Below are 23,746 nucleotides of genomic sequence, written 5' to 3'. Positions count from 1 at the left end.
GGTCTTTATTGCTGGAGGAAACGTGAATATCTATCACCTTTTTGGAAAGCAGCCTAGCAGCATGTATTAAAATTTTTTAATGTAAATATACCTCATGCTAAGAATCTATTAATAGAAATAAAAGTACCAGTACACATAAGTATATATGTACAAGGAAGTTTATCATACCGTTGTTGATAGTGACCAAACAAAATCTGGCAACAAAATACATGATCTTTACTAGGGGAATGCATCAATAAATTATGTTGCATTCATGCCATAGAATATTTTTTTTGAGAGAGAGAGGCAGAGTGAGAAGAGAGAGAATCTTAGTAATCTCCTGCTGAACAGTCCTCTCAGAGAATCTTAAGCAGGCTTCAAGCCCAGTGCGGAGGCCAATGCGGAGCTCATTCTCATGACCATGAGACCATAACCTGAGCTGAAGTCAAGAGTCAGACACTCAACTGATTGAGCCACCCAGGCTCCCTGCTTAGTGTATTTTTATACATCCATTAAAAAAAGGAATTAAAAATATGTATGTTAAATTGTAGGGATCTCTGTAAAAATTAAGGAAGGCAAAATATAATAATAAGTTTGTTGTATTATGACGTTTTACAAAATAATGATATCACCTTCATGTGTATGTTTAATGTTATTATCAGAGCCAGGAAAAAAATGCACAAGGAGACATTCAGGATGCTTACATGATGGAAGTATAATGTGGCTAAAGGAGAAGTAAAGGAAAAGGGTAAAAGAAGTAATTAAAAAGAAAAAAAATTTAATGTTTCAAATTTGTATTTAATTTCTAGTTATTTATTCTAGTATAATATTCATGTCAGGAGATTAGTTTTTTAAAATTGTATCAAAACTTAGCAGAATGTATATATGACTCCAATTACATACTTATATGAAATTAGAGGTAAAGTCATTTTTTTCAATTTAAAAATATAAGATTTAAGTTCTAAAAATATATCATCTCTGATGAACTGAAATTCATACTCTCATATTAGAGAATAATAACATTTCTCCAATGTTGAATGATTGTTCATTGTTGTCTTCAAGATAACTATCTTGATAAAGAACTTATATCCATTCACAACCCATTGGAATGTAATCATCCTTTGTGAGTGGCCATTCTAGTGGCGTTGTCCATTCTTGTAGGCATACAAGAGAACTACCTTTAAAAAGAACTTATACCCATTACCAACCAGCCACAGTCTTGGTTAACTACATTATTCATAGTGGGTTTTCATAGATGAATAGTTTTCCCCCAAACTAGATTCTAAAGACTTGTTGAATATCGGAGAAAGTAAACTCACATAGAAGGTATAATATTTATTGTGTTTCTTCCAAATTAGCCACTCTGTATTTTGTCTACTCGATGGTTTCTGTTTTTAAAAATAGGTTCAACTTTGTCTGAAAATGCAGACTTTAGTGAATGTTGTATTATGAAACAGGATTCTAGCTTTTAATAAAGATATTTAACAATGTGAAATTTATCAATAAAAGGTTTCTGAGGTTTTGCTATGAATCAAAGAGAAACAGCCTTCCCAGACACATGTGACATATGCAACATGTCTTTATAGAGAAAAAAAAAACCTATCAAAGGTGATTAGCAGGACCTTTTGATAGTGTGCTTTTCTGAAGACTTCCTTACATTGTAAAAATTTTAGCATAATTGCAAAACTCCCACCTCTGCTCACACATAATAAGTGTTATTATAGCACATAACAGATCCCTAAAATGTCATATTCGTATATGTAGTATTTTACTCAGAAATTCATCAGATTTACGATTGTGCTTTTTCCAAGTGTATGTTAGAAAATCGGCAAGTCTTCTCTCTAGTAAGTTTTATTAGTTGGTGGATGGACATGGGCACGTGTGCCTCAAACACCTCTGGTTGTTCAAGTTATACTCATTTTCTGATGCTATAGCTCATTTCAAGTCTAATTAATGACTTGTTTCTATAAATGGAAGTGTCCCTGCCCAAAGAGAAAGAGCTGCTAAATGGCTTTCAACTTGTGAACTTATGTGTTAACAATTTACAACATGCCATATATCACAATAAACAAAATGACTTTTATTGGATTTTTCACATCATGGATTTAGATAGTGATTATTGAGGGACAATTCTCCATGAGGCTGTCACATTTTGTGTCTCTGCCTTGTGAAGCAAGCCACCTGTTGCTCTTTGTTCTACACTGTCTATTCCTGAACATTTCTTTAGCAAGGCAGAGTTAGGGTGTCCTCCTGAACAAATGATAGGCATGCTTAAACCCAATGTGCTGACGATAATGGATCACTCAAGAACATGAGAAGCATGCTTTCTGTCATTGCAAAAGATTGTTTCCCTAAACTAAAGGCTCCTTTCCTGAAATGTAACTCTCTGCCTGCGCAGGAATCATCTGGTTCCTCTTCACATTACCCACTAGGAATTGGGTTTGACAAACCAATACAAAAATACTTGCACTCAGGCAGCTGGTGGCTCATGGGGTTGAGCATCTGGCTTCAGCTCAGGTCATGATCTCACAGTTCGTGAGTTGGAGTTCTGCCTCAAGGCTCACTGCTGTGGGTGCAGTGCCAACTTCAGATCCTCACTCTCCCTCTCTCTCTGCCCCTCCTCTGCTCCTGCTCTCTTTCTCTCTCTCTCTATCTCTCAAAAATAAATAAATATAAAAAAATATATATACTCATGGTCTATCTACTGCTACTGATAAGTAATCCACTGTCTTCCACAAAACCATGAAACTGTGGGAAGCTAGCTTGTTTGCTTGAAAATAGGGTAAAATCCTGAACACTTCACAGTTACTGACATGGACGTTCCTTTAAAGAATATTAGAAAAAAACATGCCTGCATCATTGAGGTGTAAACTCTGTCTGTGTATATCTGGCAAATTTAAAGTCTAAGTCATGCACCCTCATGGATATGAGTGATACATATTCTCATATTCTCTAATTCAGAACTTTCCAAACTTTAGATATTATTTTTGCCATTATCATAACTTGCCAAAAATATTAGGTACCTGATTTAAAAAAATCAATTTACATTTTGGGGGGCACCTGGGTGGCTCAGTCGGTTTCTGTGTTCGACTCTTGGTTTCTGCTCAGGTCACGATATCATGGTGAATGAATTCAAGCCTTGCATTGGGATGTGGACTTACAGTGTGGATCCTGCTTGGGATTCTCTTTCTCCCTCTCTCTCTGCCCCTCCCTCGTTCTCTCTCTCTCTCTCTCTCAATAAATAAATAAACATTTAAAAAATAAGTTCTCATTTTTAAACTAAAATATATTTATTTTAAGTAGTGTATTAAAGGGAAACATCATTACTAAGTTTAAAAGCCAGTATCAATTAGCATACCTAGACATTAAGCCTGAACTTGCCGGATTGTGACATCAGGCACACTGAAGCTGGGGACTTCAGAGAAGTAAGGAGTACCTCCTGCTCTCCCAGGCATCTTCCCAAATAGAAGATCCCCTTCTGGGGTGGACAGAGCAAAGTTGCTTCCTTTACAAACACCTGATGTGGAGTTAGTAGGCACAGACGGTTTTTCCCAAGGCAGCCTCATGTAAAGCAGCAGGGACCTCTTGGAGAAGAGGGACCTCTGTTCATTTCTGTCCCCCAGTGCTGAGCACCAGAGAGTAGGAGCTGCATAAGTACAATATAATAGATGATTAAGTCAAATGAAACAACCAAGTCACCAAAGCTATGTGCAAGACACGCAGGAGGAAAAATGATGGGGTTGCTCCTCTCACTGATGAATGGGATTGTTGGAGCCAAACAGAGGCTGGTGGTCCTGATGCTGGGGGTGTACAATGGAGTGGGGGGTGTAACATGGAGGAGGGTGTAACATGGAGAAGGGGGTGTAACATGGAGGGGGGTGTAACATGGAGTGTGGAGCACAGGACGAGCAGGTACAACCAGGAGTAAGGTGGTGGCAGCCAGTGGTGAGCTGATTCTCCTTCTGCTCCCCATCCCTCTCACTTTACACCATTTCTACCTCTCAAAGTCACTTAATCCTTAGCCTCTGTGACAGTATATCTGTTTGGTTCTCCTATTTTTCTGTCTTCTTGTATCCTTTTTGGGTTGGCTCCTTTTCCTCTCATGATCTAAATGCTGGCAAACCAAAGGTCCTAAAAATCCCTCACTTATCCCTCTCTCTAACCCTTCCCTTTGGGAGAACTCGTCCATATCCTTGACATGCACATCTGTACCAAAAAGAAGACCCAAGCTCCCTCTGGACACATCCATCTATTTTCTAGGTATTCTCTACAGAAGTCTTTGGATAACATCTCAAACCCAGCATGTTCATGATTGAATGTTTCTTATCTCCAACCCATCCATTCCTCTAAATTACCCCTGCTTCCCTAATTCTACAATAATGATAACCTTATACTCGAGGTACCAGATTGAACACCATTCTTGATAAATCCATCTCATTTTCTCCTAGTGGCTAGTGAGGCTTAGCCAATCTGACTTTATTCTATCTGCATCTATCCATTCCTCACAACTGATGCTCATCTAGACCCTTACTGTCCAATACCATTACCACATGGGACTGCTGAACACTTAAAATGTGGTAAGTTAGGCTGTGGAAATGATGTATTTTATTTTATTTTATTTTAATTAATTTAAATATAAACAGAGATGGGAAAATATTTTATAAATTGTATACTGATTACTTATTAAATGATAACATTGTAGATTTCTGTGTTGATACATTATTAAGATTAATTTTCTACATTTCTTTTAAATGTGACCATAAGAAAATGTACAATTATATGTGTGGTTTCTATTATATTTCTTTTAAGGGGCCTTGGCTTAGATCACAGCAAAAGTAAGCAGAGTGGGTTTCACTGATTCTGAATATCTTATGCGGCCCAGACTGCACAATAGACATTGCATTATTTGGACCACATACATTAAAATCATTTCTAACAAGTAAGTAATGATGCCCCCCCCCAATTTTATGGGGATAATAAGCATACAGCAAGAATTTGAATTCGGGTCTCTGAAAGTGGATCCGGTGTGTTTCTACTGCACCTTGCTGCATGTACCTACCAAGGACTGTGCAAGCTCTGGGGGAGACTGTCCCCAATAACTGTGTTTCGTGGGGTCCCCCGGCTATGCAGTGCGGCCTGTTGCCTCAGCCAGCAGCAGCTGCCTCGGCGTCTATGCTCTTGATCCATCCCATGATAGTCTCCATCCTTGTGACGCCTCCATGCCTGTGTGATCTGCCCCAGCTGTACAAACCCAGAGCCGTCTCCCACCTGGGCGAGGGGAAGTGACTCAATCCTGGATCACGGATGCGTGCCCCTTCTGGCTGAGACGGCCTTTGCTGAGTGCGCCTCAACGCAGTTAGGCACGGCAGCTTTCCGCCTTCATCCATCTTCCACCTTGGCAGAAACACAACAGGGGGAAGGGGTGGGAGAAGAGGTTGATGGCATTCTCCTGATATAGGGCCTGCTACCTTTGTGCTTCCAGTGAAGAATAAGATCAAGCGAAATCCCTTTATGACCTACCCCAAGGAGAACGCAATCTGTTGGTGCTTGGAGAGCATAAGTCAAGGCTGGTCTGACAGGTAGATAACCTTCTATGTAACGTGTTTGTGGAGTTTCGCAGAAGGGCTGCCTTTTAGAAACAGCTCCTCATCAGATTCTCTTAAGTTATGCCAAATTCTTCCGTTTAAGATGCATGCTTTCTGGACTTTTCTATCTGATAGTACAAATTAAAATTCAAGGAGTCCCAGTAATCATTTTCGGGCTAATGCTTTAACAAGATTGCTGTGAAAGTAAAGTCTAATAGAAGTGAAACATTGGATAGTCCATTGTAATGATAAATAACGAGAAATACATTGATAATGACCAGCATTGTCATTTTATTTTCATTTCTTATGACCACTTACAAAAGGCTTTACAATAGGCATTTCCTTTGATCTGAACAATTATGCATAACATTATGCATATGATTATTATCCCAATTTTAAAGAGGAGAAAACAATGTCATTCAGCAATTGGCTCAAAGTCATACTTTTCAAATGGCGTAGCCAGAACCCAAACCATTACAATTGCCATTGCCTTTTATATATCATGATAAAATTAATAGGCATGTTATTTTCAGAGATCATCTGAAAATATTGGCAAATATTTTGCAAACTCAGATCCATTTTTTGTTTGGTGCTTTACCAGTTAATCATTTTGCTTTTGATGCCTTTTTTTCCCCCTCATTCAAAGGGGAAGAAAATCCGTATTTTTAACTTATTTATTTACTTTTCAATACATTAAGCAAATTTAGGGAGTTTTTTGAGAGTATTTGTAAAATACTCTGCAGTAAAAATTAAAAGGAAAAGTGAAAACATTATTTCTATATTCCAAGAATTCCAGTCTAGCTATGCAGAGAAAATGGAACATGTAGCAGGTACAATTAGGGAATACATACTCAAGAGCTTTATGTCTCAAAGTTCCATGGCCTTACATATAATCTCATGCCAATGACTCCAAATGAATACACCCAGCAGTGATCTCTTTATCAAAGACCAGACAGATATATGCAAGCAACTGTCTAATATCTTTATATGCACATCCAGAAAATATCAGCAAACTTACCTTAGTCAAAACGGAACTCTGCGCACCATACATGATTTACCCTGCATACCCACTCTGTAACATTGTTGCTTTGCTAGTCTCCTCAGTCTCCAGAAAGACTAATGCCATCTTCCTAGTTGCCTTTACCAAGATCACAGAAGCATCGTTGAATACTCCTTATCTCTTACACCTTGTGGCCACACCCCATCAGCAATTCCTGCCTGTTTCACCATCAAACTTCATCCTTGATGGATCTAGCCACCATCCTAACATCCTCCTCAAACTACTATCATCTTTTGTCCAGGTGACTGAACTAGCCTTCTAACTCTTCTAGCTTTCATTCATATCTACACACAGGCCTTTAAAATCGAGATCAAATTGGGGCACCTGGGTGGTTCAGTCGGTTAAGTGTCCCTCTTGATTTTGGCTAAGGTCATGATCTCCCAGTTTGTGGGTTCAAGCCCCACGTCAGGCTCTGTGCTGATAGTGCCAAGTGTGCTTGGGATTATTTCTTTCCCTCTCTCTCTGCTCTTGCCCTGCTCACAGTCTCTCTTTCTCTAAAATTAGTAAATAAATTTAAATTTTTTAAGGTCGAATTTACATTCAGTAGAAATGAACAAATTTCAAGTGTACAATATGAAGGCTTCCCATAAATGTTTACATTCATCCTAATCAAGGTATCAACTGTTTTTATTATACTCTTCATGACCCCTTCTAGACAATCTCCAGCCCTCTCATTCGATGACTGCTATTTTGGTAATTCTCAATATGGATTCATTTTCTGGCGTTTAAGAACCTAAAGAAAGCAGACAGTATTTATGTACTCTTTTACATCAATGTACAGATTTCTTTCATTTGATGTCATGTTTATGAAATCCATTCATGTTTTACATGTATTGAAAGCTGATTCCTTTTTCTTGCTCAGCAGAATTTCATTGTGTAAGTAAGTAGGAATTTGTGTATTCATTCTCCTAACAATGAGCATTAGGTTATTTCCAGTATTGTACTATTTTGAATAATGGTATGGCGAAAATCTAGTTAAAAGTCTAAGTATAGATATATGTTTTTATTTTTATTGGGTAAATATCTAGGACTAGAATGCTAGATCATCTGGTAAGTAGGTATTTAACTCTATAAGAAATTGCTAAACTTTTTTCTAAAGTGGTTGTACCTCACCAACATGTCATAAGAATTCCAATTGTTCCCCATCCTCTATGAAAATTTAGTGTCACAAGTCTTTAATTTTAGCTGTTCTTTTTAAATTTTTTTTATTTATTTTTGAGAGACAGAGAGAGACAGATCATGAGCAGGGGAGGGTCAAAGAGAAAGGGAGACACAGAATCAGAAGCAGGCTCCAGGCTCTGAGCTAGCTGTCAGCACAGAGCCTGATGCAAGGCTCGAACCCATGAACAGTGAGATCATGACCTGAGTCAAAGATGGACACCTAACCAACTGAGCCACCCAGGTGCCCCTAATTTTAGCTGTTGTAAAGGCTAACAAAGTGGTTAGTAGAGTGGTATTTCATTGTGATACACACACACACACACACACACACACACACACACACACACACCCTATTGGTTTTCCCTGAAAAACCCTAAGTAGAACACCTTTCCAGAGTTAGAATTCTCTTTCACTCCACACCAGCCAACACAACTTATTATGTGATTTGTTTTATTATTTTATTGCTTTTTCTTCACAGCACTTCTTACAATCAGAAAGTACCTTATACCTTTATGTTTTTACTTAAATATTGCCTGCTACTCCCAACACCCATTATGATGGATGATTCTTCATGAAAGAAATGGTTTTTTTTCGATTATGCTATCTGCTGTGCCAACAACATCTAGCATTTACATGCACTTGTTGAGTGAATGATAAACTGTATGAACTAATGAAAGATAAACTAAAGTGACTGGTAATATTTACTATGGAAGAAAAACTCAACAAGCATAATGGAGACTTTATTCTTCCAACAAATATCCGGGTCATAATAAGGCATCACTTTTTAATGGAAGCCTCTTTAAGGACCCTTGTCCTGTTTTTCCTCTTGTGTATGTACATATAGCAACCAAGGACCTGAAAGTGACTGAAATTGTCACTTAGTATCATGTCTCAATACTAATTTGGCAGCCAGGAATAGCTACTCTATCTCATTTAAGGTAAATAATTCAATTTAGATCAGCATGATGTCACTCTTTCCAGTGGATCTCTCAGAAAGGCTATTTCTTCAATCATCAATTCACAAAACTTCTTCTCTGAGGAAACTGTTGTGGAGATTACATCAAAGACTCCTTCACAGTGCCTGACTTGGGATCTGACACAAGTATGGAAAATCAGATATCAAAAGAGACGAAGGTAAAGTGTTCAATCTTCCAGTGCATGGCTGCATCAAATGCATTCCTCAAAGATCTTATTCTATCTTTACAAATAAAATGTAGAGCAGAGACTTTACATTCTAATCAACAATTACATCAATGCAAGGAAGGTCTTAGTTACATGGATGCAAAGATTACTTCTCTGCAACCTTCATCGGTCGGCGCTGGCTCTACTGCCAGGAACAGCACAGATGGTATCTCTTCGTGTACATTATCACTCCTCAGTGATGTGAAGCCAACAAACCTCCCCCACCTTAGACTACCATCCCACCCCATAACTTTGCCAAGATCCCTCAAGAGATCCAAAGACCACCTGGATCCTGAACTCTTCACCTTTCTGGTTGCTCTCTTTCTAGATGCTTTCAATGGGGTGACGGACACTTAAAATGTGACCCTATGACATCTGACCACTAAACAGAACATATTGACTCCAATTAATCACTGAAATTATGACCACCCTTAACCGAGAGAAAGGCAGGCTTCTTGTACATTAAACGTAAGGAAGAATCTGGAGCCTCATAGGTGGATTGTTTAACTCATGATCTCTGACCATGCTTTACAAACTGACTTATTTTTTTGTTTTGTTTTATAACCTTCAGAGAGCAAATATTCCCAAACAGTATGCAAACAACTCAAGAAAACATCTCTGTGATTGCACTGGTAGCCTGATGTTTAATGATGCATAGTTAAAGTAGAGAATACAAATAAAGCAACCAAGATTCTGAAACCGACAAGCTGAAAAGATAGGAAAAATGTAGCTACCCCTTAAAGGTCTTTTAATATGTATTTATTTTACTAGTTTTTAATGGGAACTTGGGGGACAAATCGATGTTTCTATCAGAGAGAAAGTGCCTTTTAAGTGCAAAGCATTTTTCAGGAGCTCCTTCCAACACCAGCATGGATGACATGACCAGAAGAGGGATTGTTTAACTAACGGGGATCATTATCTGTTGTTGGGATTTCTTTTCAGTGAACAAGCAATTAGTCTGTCAAAGATGGAACTGAGTTCCTAAAATGAATGTCTAAAAGATGCCCACAACTCCTCTCCATGTTCCTGACAAATAGAAAGATCGGTTTTCACACAGAAGTGAGATTTTGGCTGTTCTTTTCCATGACAAAAAATAACTAGTCTTCAGAAAGTTTTTCATATCTCCTTGATTTGTCTCCAATCTCATTTTGCATATTTTAAACCAATTCTATGCACACTTATTTCCCCTGTTATCTGCGTGTTTTCTTGCAGGATTGCAATGGTTTCACCATTATTCATCTTTGTCCAAACATATGACAGGTAAGAAACACTGATGAGCAGTGAAATAAATATTATATAAAAGGAGGTGACCTATTCTACAACAAGGGTTCTGGCCATTCTTGCCATTAATTTTAGGATGAATTACATTAAAGTGATTAAATTTGTCCCTGAACCTATAAAAAAACAATTGAAAGCAGATATGTATAAAAACAGTGAAACAGTGCTTCCTAGTCAGTTAGCAGCAAAGACAGTCTCTACTAAATTGAATCTACCTCTGGATAAAACTAATCAGATTTTTCTAAGATTAGCAGCTCATTGAGTAAACAGACAAAAGGTTACCTTTAAGATAAATGTTCTTAATATCAAATCCAGAGCATGGTAAACCTGATCTGCTGCATTCATCTCCACTAACAGCATCACAAATCACCTATGTATTTTCTTAAAAAAGAAAAATGAGGAGTTACAAGTTATTTACCCAAGAACTAAAATTTTAAATGAGTTTTGGGAAATACTTTGGATTATTTTTTCACAACAATGATGTATCTATTGAAAAATAGTCTTCTAATGCTATACATAAGATTAGTATTTGTTTGCCTGACACAATAAAGTTCTATTAAAACCAAAGAGCTGTATTCTTAAACTTTTGACTAAAAATATAAAGCTCCTGTTGGCAAATTCACAGGGTTTTTTTTTTTCTCCCTTGAAATTTTTAAAATTAAATTTTATTTTTACATGTAAATTTAAATTAGCTTCTGTTCATTTTGTCCAGCCTAATCATTTCTTCTCTCTGACTTGGTAAACACAAACCTGAATTTGACATGTATCCTTTCATATATGTTTATGTAACACATATCTGCACACATGCATACATAGAACACACTATAATCAGTGTTGTTTAGTCTTTTCATATATGTTTATATAATACATATCTGCACACATACATTCATAGAACAAACTATATACAGTATTGTTTAGTCTGATTTTAAAACTGGACATAAGAAGCAACACATCATAGATACCTGCTTAGTCTGCTGTAACAGAATGTCACAAAATGAATTGCTTATAAAACACAGAAATTTCTTTCTCACAGGCCTAGAGTCTGGGGAATTCCCAGATCAAAGCACTTACAGATGTACTATCTGTTGAGAGGCCCAGGGTCCACCTCCTGGTTCATAGATAGTCATCATCTTGCTGTGTCGTTACAAGATGGAAGGGGCCAGAAAACTATCTGGGTTCTCTTTTATACTGGCACTAATCTTATTCATGAGGGCTCCATCCTCATGAGCTAATCAGCTCCCAAAGGCCTCCATTCCTAATCTCACTAGCATTGAGGATGGGATCTGAACATATGAAGGGACACAATCATTCAGTCCATAATTAATAGCTTTCTACAATTTACTTGTTTAACTTTTATATTATACTTTTGAACCATTAAAATTCACTGGGGCGCCTGGATGGCTCAGTTCGTCAAGCATCCCGACTTTAGCTCAGGTCATGATCTTATGGTTTGTGGGTTTGAGCCCCGTGTCAGGCTCTATGCAGACAGTTCAGAGCCTGGAGCCTGCTTCGGATTCTGTGTCTCCTTCTCTCTATGCTCCCCTCCCCCCCCCACTGCTGCTCTGTTTCTCTCTTTATCAATAATAAATAAACATTAAAAAACTAAAAAAAAAGAAACTTCAAAACTCACTGTAAGAATTTTCAAGGGCTGCATAGAATTCTTTTGAAAGACACCAAAATTTATTTATCCTTCTGATATTTATGAACATTTTAGTTTCTTGTTTCCCAAATTTCCCTTCTGAAAAAAAAATCCAATAATATCTCTATACATGTCATTTGATTCACAGGTAATGTGCAAGATTTTCTCTAAGTCATTGGACATCAAAGGGTCTGATACTTGGGGACTCTAAGATCTTTCCAGGGAGTCCCTAAGATAAAGAATTTTCCATAATTGTATGAAGGAATTATTTATCTTTTCCCTTCCATGCCTTAGGATTGTGTAACTGAGTTTTCCAGAGGCTACTGACAGGTAGTGACACTATTACCATGACTCGTAGAATATGTGCTTGGGTTTTCTTGTGTTTTCAAATTTTCTCGGTTTTGACTTCTACTATGGTAAATAGCACTATATAAAACCTACGTACACAAAAGAGTGGAGCTACATTCAATAATTTTTAAGAGTTTCAAGTAGTCCTGGGACCAAAATTTTTGACAACTACTGAGAGAAGCTGCATGTACTTAGAAATATCTAGAAGTATGGGGCCTCTGGGTGGCTCAGTTGGTTGAGCATCTGACTTTGGCTCAGGTCATGATCTCATGGTTCGTGACTTTGAGCCCCGTGTTGGGCTCTGTGCTAACAGCTCAGAGCCTGGAGCCTGCTTCAGAATCTGTGTCTCCCACTCTCTCTGCCCTTCCCCTACACATGCTCTGTTTCTCTCTGTCTCAATAATAAATAAACATAAAAATTTTTTAAATAGCTAGAAGTAAAGTTGATGATATTGAAAAAGTACCCTACAAAGTATTTGTACTATCTTTACATTCCCATAAAGAATACTGCTTACCTCCCCTCCTTATTGTAAAACTGATCAATTTCTGACCAGAAATGATCAGAGAAAATAATTTCTCAAAGTTTGACTGTCTGGTACTTTTGCTTTATTTTTAACTGTTAAATATTTCAGGGAAAACCGAAGATCATATAATATTTGTATCTCCACTTCCCATATTTAATGAATGTAACAGGTTGCTATATTTACTTTACTTCGCTATGAAATTTAAAAACTTTTAAGGGGAATAAAGGTATTTTTCTGGAAAAAATCTCCTACCTTCCTAACTTTTTTTGAAATGTTTTAATAAATAGTTATAAACAATGTAAATAGCCTTAGCTTATGTGTTTTTAAATTTAGATCAATGACATTATTTTGTACATAACATTTAGCATCTTTTTTTCCCACTCGTTATTGGTTTTATGATGTATTCATATTCATTCATTATCATGTAAGCAGATGTTAACTCTTCTGACACCAACTATGAAAGATTTGGTAGAGAAAGTATATAGCAGTCTGTATTTTTATTTTTATTTTTCTATTGATGGACATGTTCAGGATTTCCACACCTTTCAATGTTCTACAAATAAAGGCAACCCTCTCCAGTTTAAAACAGAAGAGTGATGTAAGCATAGAAACAGTGTAATAAGCCCCTCTGTCTCCTAGGTAGAGAATAGATTGGAGCAGAGAATGAACGGACACAAGGAAGTTACTACAGCAATCCCCATGAACTATGTTAAATTAATCCCGATGAACTATGTTAACTTAATCCCCATGAGCTATGTTAAATTAATCCCCATGAACTGTATGAAGTAATCCCCATGAGCTATGTTAAATTCTTAGAAGTAGGGTTGTAGAAGTAAAGACCACAACAGAAAGGTAGAAAGGTAGATCTAGAGATATACGGAAGTAAAAATAAATACAATTTGCCATAACAATTTAGGTGTGGTTGGTAATAAGGAAATATAATTTAGTAAGTACTGATTGTGTATTTAATAAAAGAAACATAGAAAAGAGCACCTGGAAGCCAGAACCATGAAATCAGGATCTCCTTCAAAATCTCCTACTTTACCAGTCAGTTCTCTTCATTAAGGCTTCCTACTGTCTTCCAATTTCTTATCCGACAACAGTAACTCATCTCTCCTCCCTCTTAAGCTTATCCTTGAATCCAAGCTACTGCATTTTACCTATTTTTCTGGTCCTTGTTTTGCTTTTTACTTTGCCAGGGATATGTTGGCTAGCATAGGTAGGTCTCCTCTCTCCTCAAGGTGCAGTTCAAAAGTCACTTTTTACTGATCCTTCCACAAAATGCATTGCATTAATGTCTATGCTCACACAGTAGGCTATCACAGAGCTTACAGTTTATTGTTTCTTTGTGGGGTTTTTGTATCTTTTTGTTTTTTGTTTGTCAGATGGAAAAGTCCCATTGATCTATCTTCAACTTTACTAAGATTTAGGTACTTCATAAACATTGCCTACTATTATTTTAAGGACCCACGTTGTACAAAACCACTGTTACATAATAATCGGAATTACATAATAACTGGATATATTTGCACTGCTTCTGGATTCAGGATCCTGGACTTCCTCTGCTCTGTCATCTCTGCCTTTGTTTTTCAGAGGTTATTGTTGCCTTGAGCTTTGTCTATGGTCTTGAGGCCCAAAATATAGTAGGTTTTCTACAGAAGATGCAAGAAGAGTGCAAGGTTTGCCCTCAGGGTAGAAACCATGAAACCTGAAACTCATCAGGGCCAACCTCTTCCTTACTGTTCAGTCCTCTTATTCGTCTCCTCTTTGGAGCCTTTGAGGTTTTGGGTTTGCTTTTTAGTGTTTCTGAGAATTTCTATTTATCTGCAGAAGACTCAGTCCAATAACAATTATTTAGTTCTGAGCCTGAATTGTGCTTTCCTTTTTGTTTGCTCATCTGTGAAATAATAGAAAATATATCATTGGTCTCTGCACCCAATTCCTGCACAAGTTTGCTGAGATTCTTGTAATTTCCTAGATAAGACCACCAGGAGCATCTTCTGTTTTAATATTTGGTCTTTAACTCTGGTTCCTGACCACAGGGCTTCCAAATCACTTTGGAATTTCCTGGCTGATAGGAGTCCTTGTTTGTTTGTTTGTTTTGATCTCATGAAGTGACTCTGTTTGATTTCTTGAATGGTTTCTGGAGGGGAGCTGGAATTTTCAGGTTGCCCTCCATTCTCTAAAGAGGGAAGAATGGCTGGAAATGGAGTTACTAATTGATGATGCCTTTGTGAGGAAGCCTCCATAAACTCCCAATAGGAAGAAGTTTGGGGAGTTTCCAGGTTGGTGAATACATCCACACACCAAGAGGGTGATGCACCCCAACTCAATGGGGACAGAAGTTTCTGTACTTGGTACCGTCCCAGAACTCCCTCTAGTTATGTCTATCTGTGGTTTATCTGTATCTTCTATCATTCCTTCAACACACTAATAAACTTGTTTCCCGAGTCCTGTGAGCTATCCTATATCAGTGACCTGGCACTACCTGTTACTTACAGTGTGTTTTAAATTGAGTTAAACTGTAGGACAATCTGCTGATGTTGCATAATTGTTTGGTATGGGGGGAATCCCACATACCATCTCTATCCTAAATTGCAATCTTTTAAGAAAAATATTCTGGCATTATTTATCTTTGTTTCCTCTAATAGCCTCTGAAAAACAAATGATAAACAGTAAAAATTCTTTATGGAATGAGATGGACACAATAATGCATAATATCCGTTAAATTCCTCAAGGTTGGGAAAGTTATAGTGCTATATTTTTGCGCTATTTAAATATGAATCTTATATCAATATCATATACTTGACAGTCTCCACTAACCATTTGAAAAATATGGATGTTAGATTATTTCCAGGAGCTTTTAGACTAAAATATTGGCAATTAAACACTCATTGGGAAAAAAATCTTTTTTATGTAAAAATACATATACAACAGCAGCCCACAAAATTCCTAATCATCTCTGGAAAAAATATTGCCACAAAGCAGGCACAATAAAGATGCTACATTAAACATTTAAACTGTAAGTGTTGAGAATTAGAAAAAAGTTTGAGATCAAATAAGAATTGGCTTCCACTAGTCTCCTATTATTAGGGCCAAATTGACTGTCCTCTGAAATCTGGAAATGTTCCCAAAAGGCTCCAGGCTGTCCATATTTGAATTAAGCATAAGCAATGTGACTTCCTCAGAATGTCTCTTTCCACATAAATTCTTAATGGATAAACATGGGAGTTTTAATTCCCATACTATTTTTTCAAAGGATTTTCTTAAAAATACTCCCAGATGTAGGCAGGAAGAGGATTTATCTACAGCCAACAATAGTTAAATGTCCTAGGCATTTATCTCAATACCATGAATAATCAATGTTATTTAATGAAATTACATGCTATAAAGAGTACATTTCCTATATTTTTTAAGACTTCAAAATCTGCTATTTCTACTACAAATTAAAGCTTAATAATGGTACCTTAGAAGATGAGATTTAGGATTATTAAAATTCATTAATAAAGACAAAAATCAAAGGTGAATCAAAAATGTATCTTCTATTTCACATGCATTTACTGGGCACCAATCATGGTTTAGCAAAAATGGTGAGCAGTTGCATTATTATATATCCATAATGTAAATGTAGCTGGGAAGTTATAAACACACACTGAAAAGACATACCCTATTCCATCCTGTTCATGATCTTATAAAGTCTCTTTTTCCAAACACACCAAAAACATCTTCTTCTAAGTCATTATTCCTACTTGCCATTTGGGCATTATCTCACCTCTCTAACCACTAAACCCACTTTTGAGTCATTTCTTTACCTTTTCCCAAAATGTGTGGAAAATTTCTTACTGGTGATATTATTTTCTTCCCTGGATCTTTCTCTTCCTTCTTCATTCCCTTCATGCTAATCCCCACTAGTTGTCACATTCTTTTTTTTCTAAGTAGCCAATTTCTCTAAATCCTATCTTGCACTTCTCTCCCTCTGAGTCCTGAAAACAAGTGTATGCAGAAAGAATTAGATAGTGTTAGAACTCCATCAGATCAAGTTCTGTCTTTATTCTTTTGCCAAGGCACTTAGTCTACATGACAAAAATTATATTCATAAGATGGAACTCTACAGTGTAAATTCTAGCAGGATGAAATGGTCTTACTTAAATGCAAACTAAACTGTGTGATCACATTCCTATAAATGGCTGGATAAATTCTTCTTGACCACATTCTATCCAACCGACTTCTTTCAGAGAGAAAATATAAATTGAAATGATTTAATTCAGGCCAGAGCCATTTCCTTGGTAAAAGAGAGAGAAGGCATTAAAATTATATAGTAGGATAATTTATAGAAGTACTAATTTCTATCCTATTCTCATTGTTATGAGAAACTTAATGAAATTAAAAGGAGAAAAAAACTTGTCTCTCCCTTTTCCCCTAGTTGGAATGAAAGCCAAGCCTTTGTGTTTAAAGATCAAATTTCTTCATATTAGCTTCTCCTTGAGGGAATCAGGCTGCAATATCCTTCTGAAGTCAGAAATGGGACTTCTGCTCACTGAGTGACTGGGTATAAAGAAAGATGGCTTCCCAGGCACAGGAAAGGTAATAACTTAGGGGGAGAGATTCTTCACCTAATGCAGATCTCTGTACTGAGAAGTAGTCCCCAAAATGTTGAATTTTTAGTGCTACAAGATAAGAGACTTGACCAAAATCCTTGTGCCCAAAGTTGGCACCAACAAAAAGAAAATAAAGCCAAATGTTTTAAATGAACAATAACCACTCTGGATCAGGAGCAGTATGCAAAGTACCCAGAGGGGCATTAGAAGACCAAAACCCTTTCTAAAATATTTGGACTTCCTAAAGATGGTACCCAAATCAAGTGAATTTAATTTAGTTCTGCTTGTTTGCTAACATAATGTTTCCTTTACTTGCATGATATAGAGAACACATGGAGTGTGTTGGTACCAGCTGTAAAGTGAAACAGAAAAGAACAAAAGAAAACTATTATTCTTATTGGCATGTCTAAAACCTTGCTCTTTGAGAAACTAAATTTTGCTCAAAATGAGTTTAGACTATAGAAGATATGATTAGTGGTTAGCTATTGATTGTTTATGTCTTCTACACAAGTTCTTCCAAAGCCTCTGGTTCTCATTTGAGGATTCACCTTGACCAATGTATTTCTCTCAGCTTGACGAAACTTTAGCCAGATTCTTTCCTGAGTATACGACCTGAGCTCCTTTTTCTTAGAGATTTTTTCTCAAAAATCTTTTGATTTTACATTCCTTTTCTACCCTTTTAAGATCTAAATCTTTTGCTTATCTTCTGCCCATTTTACAACCCAAGAATGATTTTCTCAGGGACCTGAGAACCATCTTTTTTGAAATATAAATATAATTATTTCAATCATTAAGAAAGATAGAGTCCTGATTTACAATCTTTATGGGAGAGTAGGATCCTAATTTCCGTAAGTACCAATCAGCAAACACAAGCGGCCTAATCCCATTGACCAACCCTTTATTCCCCAGGACTTTCCTCCATCTCACCCCAGTGCTTAAAAACCCTTTGACCTTTAGTCTCTATGGGGTCGAGTTCAATCTTTTCTATTGCAAGGGTCTTTCTTGCTTGCTTAACTCCATCTAGTACCATTTTTCTTTGATGACTCTAAGTTCACATGGCCTAGGGTGAACCAATTCAAAGGGGGCTAGGAAAAAGAGGGGAAAATTGCAGTTCCTGGTGATATTATTGAAGCCCTTCCATCAAGCCATGCTGAAGCGGAAGTTGCTCCTGAATGTTTATGAGTGAAAGCCAATCCATTTTCTTTTTGCTGAATCCAGTTAGGAATGAGAGGATTCGGGTTTGGCTTTATTTTTTCTCTTTTACATTTGCAACAGAAGATATCCAAATTTTCATTGCTGGGCAACTAATAAAATAACAGCAGAGTTGCAGTCCTTACTTGTAAGGAGGTGAAGAGTAAAACCTTGCACCAAAGAGTCAACTTGGATCCTAGTTTATGGGACAGCAGCCTGCCCTCCATTAATATCCAACCAAATCCTCTCTGGTTACTGTAAAATAAGGCAGAAGAAACATGACTTCCATCTGGTTGATGGCCAGGGAATTTTCTCAAGAGTGGATGCCCCTAGAGGAAGCCAAAGTGAAATCTCTTCCTGAGGTAAGGGAAGGCATCTCCCCACAAAGGAGGATTCAGTTTCAGCCCATGAAGAATGGAATGCTTGAGAGGCAAACATACTAATTAGAGGGTAGGAGGATCCTCCAAATGGTCCTTCTCATAGAGCCCTCAGGTTCTAGGTATCTATTCATGTGATATTCAGAAGTAAAGGACATGCTCTCTTTTTCATAAGTTCCTTGTGTGATTGCCCTAATCTTTGGTTAGGAAATGTGCCCAACTTCTATAGTTTATGCAACCTGGCTTGCTCATTTCTGGAATGCAGGAAAACAGGTGACAATTTTTCCTCGTTGTTCCCAGGTGGAAAGCGTGAAAGATGATAGACCATGATGAGGTCTAAGGCCCAGGGTCTCCAGTAATAATATTGTTTATGGTGATCATCCCATAGAAATTTGGAGGACATCAGGAGATTCACAACCTCCTACGTATGTCTGGGAGGGACCACAGACAGACATGAACATTAAATCAAACCTTCTGGTTTCCCTCTATGGGCTAACAAACTGGGAGTCTGGAGATGGGCTCTAGCTCAGCCCTGAGTTACACATATAGGACAATTTGAAGGCGATCAGAGGGAAAAAACAAAACAACACAAGAAAAAGGAAATCTTGCTATTTATAATCTTCTTGATGAGATGAATAATTTCATTCTCTATTGTCTACAACAAATTAACAGGTATCTTCAAAACATAAGAAAATGGAGAATTCAGTTAGTCATCTGATTTTGCCTGAGATTTCCTAATATGTGAGTTAAATTGTAATTTATAAGGCTAGCAATAACCTACTTTCGTGCATCTTATATAAATATACTTAACAGTCTCTAATTTAATCACCCCTATTTCTGATGATGCTCTATAGATCTTTAAATACAATGTAGGGCTTTTTTTTCTTAAAGATTAAAACACAAAAACGAAAACAAAAACTGGTCCATGAAAAAAGAAAAACCCTGCACCACTATGGCCCCTTCACAAAAACACCTTCTGCATTTCCTTTAAAGATAGCTTTAAATTAGCAAACAGCAAAACATGTCACTGAAGTTTAAACTAAAATTGAAAAAAGCATGCCTAAGAATGCTCCTATTTAATTATGGCTGTACATAATTAAGTGTGGCAATCTGGTGATAAAACCTTTAAGTAATGACTCATAAAGAGATAAAAATGGAGCATGTGTTTAATCAGTTCGCAGCCTTCCACAGAAGCTGGCATCGCTCAGGTGCTAATGAGACACCTGTTGCTGGGGACACAGGAGAGAGCAAGCGAATCAGCGGGGACAGAAAGATGAGGATTCTGTTGCTGAAGGCGGGTGGCCTTGCCAAGATGACTGTCAGAACGCTTAAGCTCTGCGAAGATATTTAAATAAAAGCATACAATCAACTCTGTATATTTCTTAATAAAAGAGAGAGAGAGAGAAACGAAGAGAGAGAAGCATTTCTTCCATCATTTAATGATAAATGGTGAAACAATTCTGAATTTTAAGGTCATAATACATTTAAGCCTTCAGTGGCTGATCTATATAAAACTCCCTTTCTTTGTGGTATTTCAAGCAACTGTGTTTTCTGTGTGCATTTAAGAAACATTATGCTGTGTACTCCTGTTTCACTTCTTTCTGCAATTTTAAGGGGTTGTTTTCTTTATCTTCAAAAATGAAGAGGGAGCTATTTGTACATGGTACAGTAATAGAAAATTAAACTCGCATTCTGGTCTTCATGCGTGGGGTGGGCTCTTTTTCGGACTCCGTTGTCTGTCATCTCACACACTAAGAAATATGACTACGTTTCTCCCATCCCAACAAGGAGAAATGGGACGTTAATATCTGGGCTCCTATGGAACTTTAACAATGTGTTAGAATTTGACAAGGCTAATGGCCCAATGATGAGAAATGAAGACAAGACTCTTACTCCTGAAAGGTGAGGGGTACAATTGCTAGCACTCTCTTCCCTAGAGGGCTTTAGACATGTCACAAAACAACCCTTTTCACTCTGAGAGTTATTCTCCATGGCCTATTCAACCTTTGGCTGCAAGCAGAACCCACCACGAAGGAGCTATTTGGCACTGAATTTAAATAAACACATGCTAAATTAAAGTGGGCTTTAACAACATCTCGGAAGGATGCCTTGCTATTTCTGGAAATGGAAATTGCTTGTAAGCTTCGGGAGCATCAGAAGTTTGGGAAGTGTGAAATCAGAGTAAAATACATGGGCTTTTATTAAACACATGTGAAGAAAAAAAAAACCCAAAACCCCAAAAAGGTAATTAATAATCTTTTTTGAGGCAAGACAAATATAAGGAAATATTTGGAGGAAGAACAGTGATCAGAAGGTTATACAGGCTGGATGTGAACCAGGGCAGTGACAATACCAAAAATAATTCCATGTTGAACATTTGCCACAGGAATTTGGCCAGCGCATGTGTCACATCCCGGCGTGAGGAGCTCAAGCACCATCAATAAAGAATGCTTGCTCTAAGCACAGCGCCACTGTAGCCAGAGTAAATGGGACAGCGCTCAGATGTCACATGTGAGGCTCCCATCCCCCAAATCCTTGGAAACAAGAAGACATTATTCAGCTTGGAAAATGAATTATTATCTGATAGATTATCTGCGATCAATCCACCAATTGCTCACACTCCTATTTAATTTTCATTCACTAGGTATGAATTGCTTTATAAAAATATTTTGTATGTCCACATTATAAAAAGCAAGTGAAGGTCTTAGTGGCTGCTTAACTTCAAAAAATATTTTTATATTTTTAAGAAATTTGTTATAATACTCCATGTAAAACATGGCCCAGGTTTACATAAAATTTACATAATTTTGTAAAAATTTAGTTAAACGGTTTACATAAAATTTTTCAGAAAAGCATTAATTGTGTAAAGTGAGATCAACTTGGAGAGAAGTCTTAAATGTTAGATATCTATAGTCTATGTTAAGCTTTATGTCTTACAGTTTTACATCCATTTTATATTTTTGTTAATAGTTTTAATTCTACAAGAGAATTCCATAAGTTGCTTTGCTCCTAGCAACTGATTTCTTTCTGAAGATGACATCTTTAAAAAAAATTTTTAATGTATATTTATTTTTGAGAGAGAGAGAGAGCATGAGAGGGATAGGGGCAGAGAGAGAGGGAGACACAAAATCCAAAGACAGTGGGGCTCAAACTCAAGAACCATGAGATCATGGCCTGAGCCGAAGTTGGACGCTTAACTGACTGAGCCACCCAGGAGCCACTTCTTTTTTTTTTTTTAATGTTCATTTATTTATTTTGAGAGAGAGAGGAAGAGTGGAGAAGGGGCAGAGAGAGAAGGAGAGAGATAGAATGAGGGGCTCAAATTCACAAACGGTGAGCTCATGACCTGAGCCTAGATCAAGAGCAGATGCTTAATCGACTGAACCACCCAGGCGCCCCTGCAGACATCTTAAGTGACACGGAAACCTCTATATAATGTAGCAATATCTGAACCGGTAGTAGCAGACCTTCCTCATGGAAAGGTCTAGGGAAGGGGGTAAAAAAAAAAAGTATTGAGAGTAAAGGAAGCAGTCAGTTTACAAACAAAATCTGCCTCTTTTCAAGAAGTTTGCTGTAGATTGTAACTCTTGACATTTCACAGAATTAAGAAATCTGGAATTAGGAAAGGAATATACTTAATAATTTGATTTGGATAAGTATAGGTATATTTGAGAGTGTCTATCAAATCTGAGTAACTTCACCGTGGACTTATTAGCCTCCAGCCTTGCTTTGATTGTTGAGTGTTGACCTGGCTTCACGGGGAAGTAGTTCCGCTCTGGGTAGAAGCCTCCAGGCATGTATCAAGTCCAATCATTGCAAACGTGTTACTGGGATTTACCACTTCCTGTACAAAGGTCATCTGCAGACAGAAGGGTTGGTTCCCTTAGAAATCCAATCCCCTCTGGGCTGAGTTGGGAGCAGAGGAAAGTAGTGATTGAAAGGATCACTTCGACTGTAATTCTTTTTTCCCTGGATCTCAGATTTTCACATTACAAGGTGTGATTTATGCCTTTTCAGAGTCTGCTTGTATAATCTCTCACTTTTTTTGTTTTGTTTTGTTTTACTTGCAGATTCTTGCTTAGGCTCTCTCTTTCAATAGGTAATGGTTCTTTTGGCTATGCTTCACAAGTGAGTAGTTAAACTTCTCATTAAAAAGTATGCATTTTTCCTTTCTGTTACATTCTCCTTATATTAGCTGCATTGTGTATTCATTGCTCATAAAGGTTCTAAACATACCTATTGTTTCTATTAGAGATCATTGTGAAATAGGATTCAGTTTTCTATTCTGTCTCATGAAAATTATTCTTTTTTCCCCCTCAATCACTCATGATTTATACAAAAAAGTAAGAAATTTCTTTCCAAAACCAACATAACAAATTATCAAATAGAATTGTGCTGAAATTCTACAATAAACGTCTAGAAACCTGTTTCTAAAATCTTGGGAAAAGCTTCAAATCTTGTATCTAATATGCTATTGCTATGAAACAAAAATACCGTGTATCAGGATCTCTTATTTTATTCTTTTTTAAAATAAGTAACTGGGGAGGGCGCTTGGGTGGCTCAGTGGGTTAAGCGACTGGGTCTTGATTTCAGTTCAGGTCATGGTCTCAGGATCCTAAGTTGGAGCCTAGCATCTGCCTCTGTGCTGACAGCAGGGAGCCTGCTTCCCATCCTCTCTCTCCCTCTCTTGGCCCCTACCCCATTCACACTTGCTCGCTCTCTCCCTCTCATAAAAATAAATAAGCATTAAAATAAAAAAATAATTAACTGATTTACAAACTGTGGATTTCTTCCAACCAATTAATTCCCAGTTAATCTACTTTTA

The sequence above is a fragment of the Suricata suricatta genome, chromosome 9, assembly GCF_006229205.1.
Source record: "Suricata suricatta isolate VVHF042 chromosome 9, meerkat_22Aug2017_6uvM2_HiC, whole genome shotgun sequence".
Classification (NCBI taxonomy): Eukaryota; Metazoa; Chordata; class Mammalia; order Carnivora; family Herpestidae; genus Suricata; species Suricata suricatta.
This window is presented reverse-complemented; position numbering follows the sequence as displayed.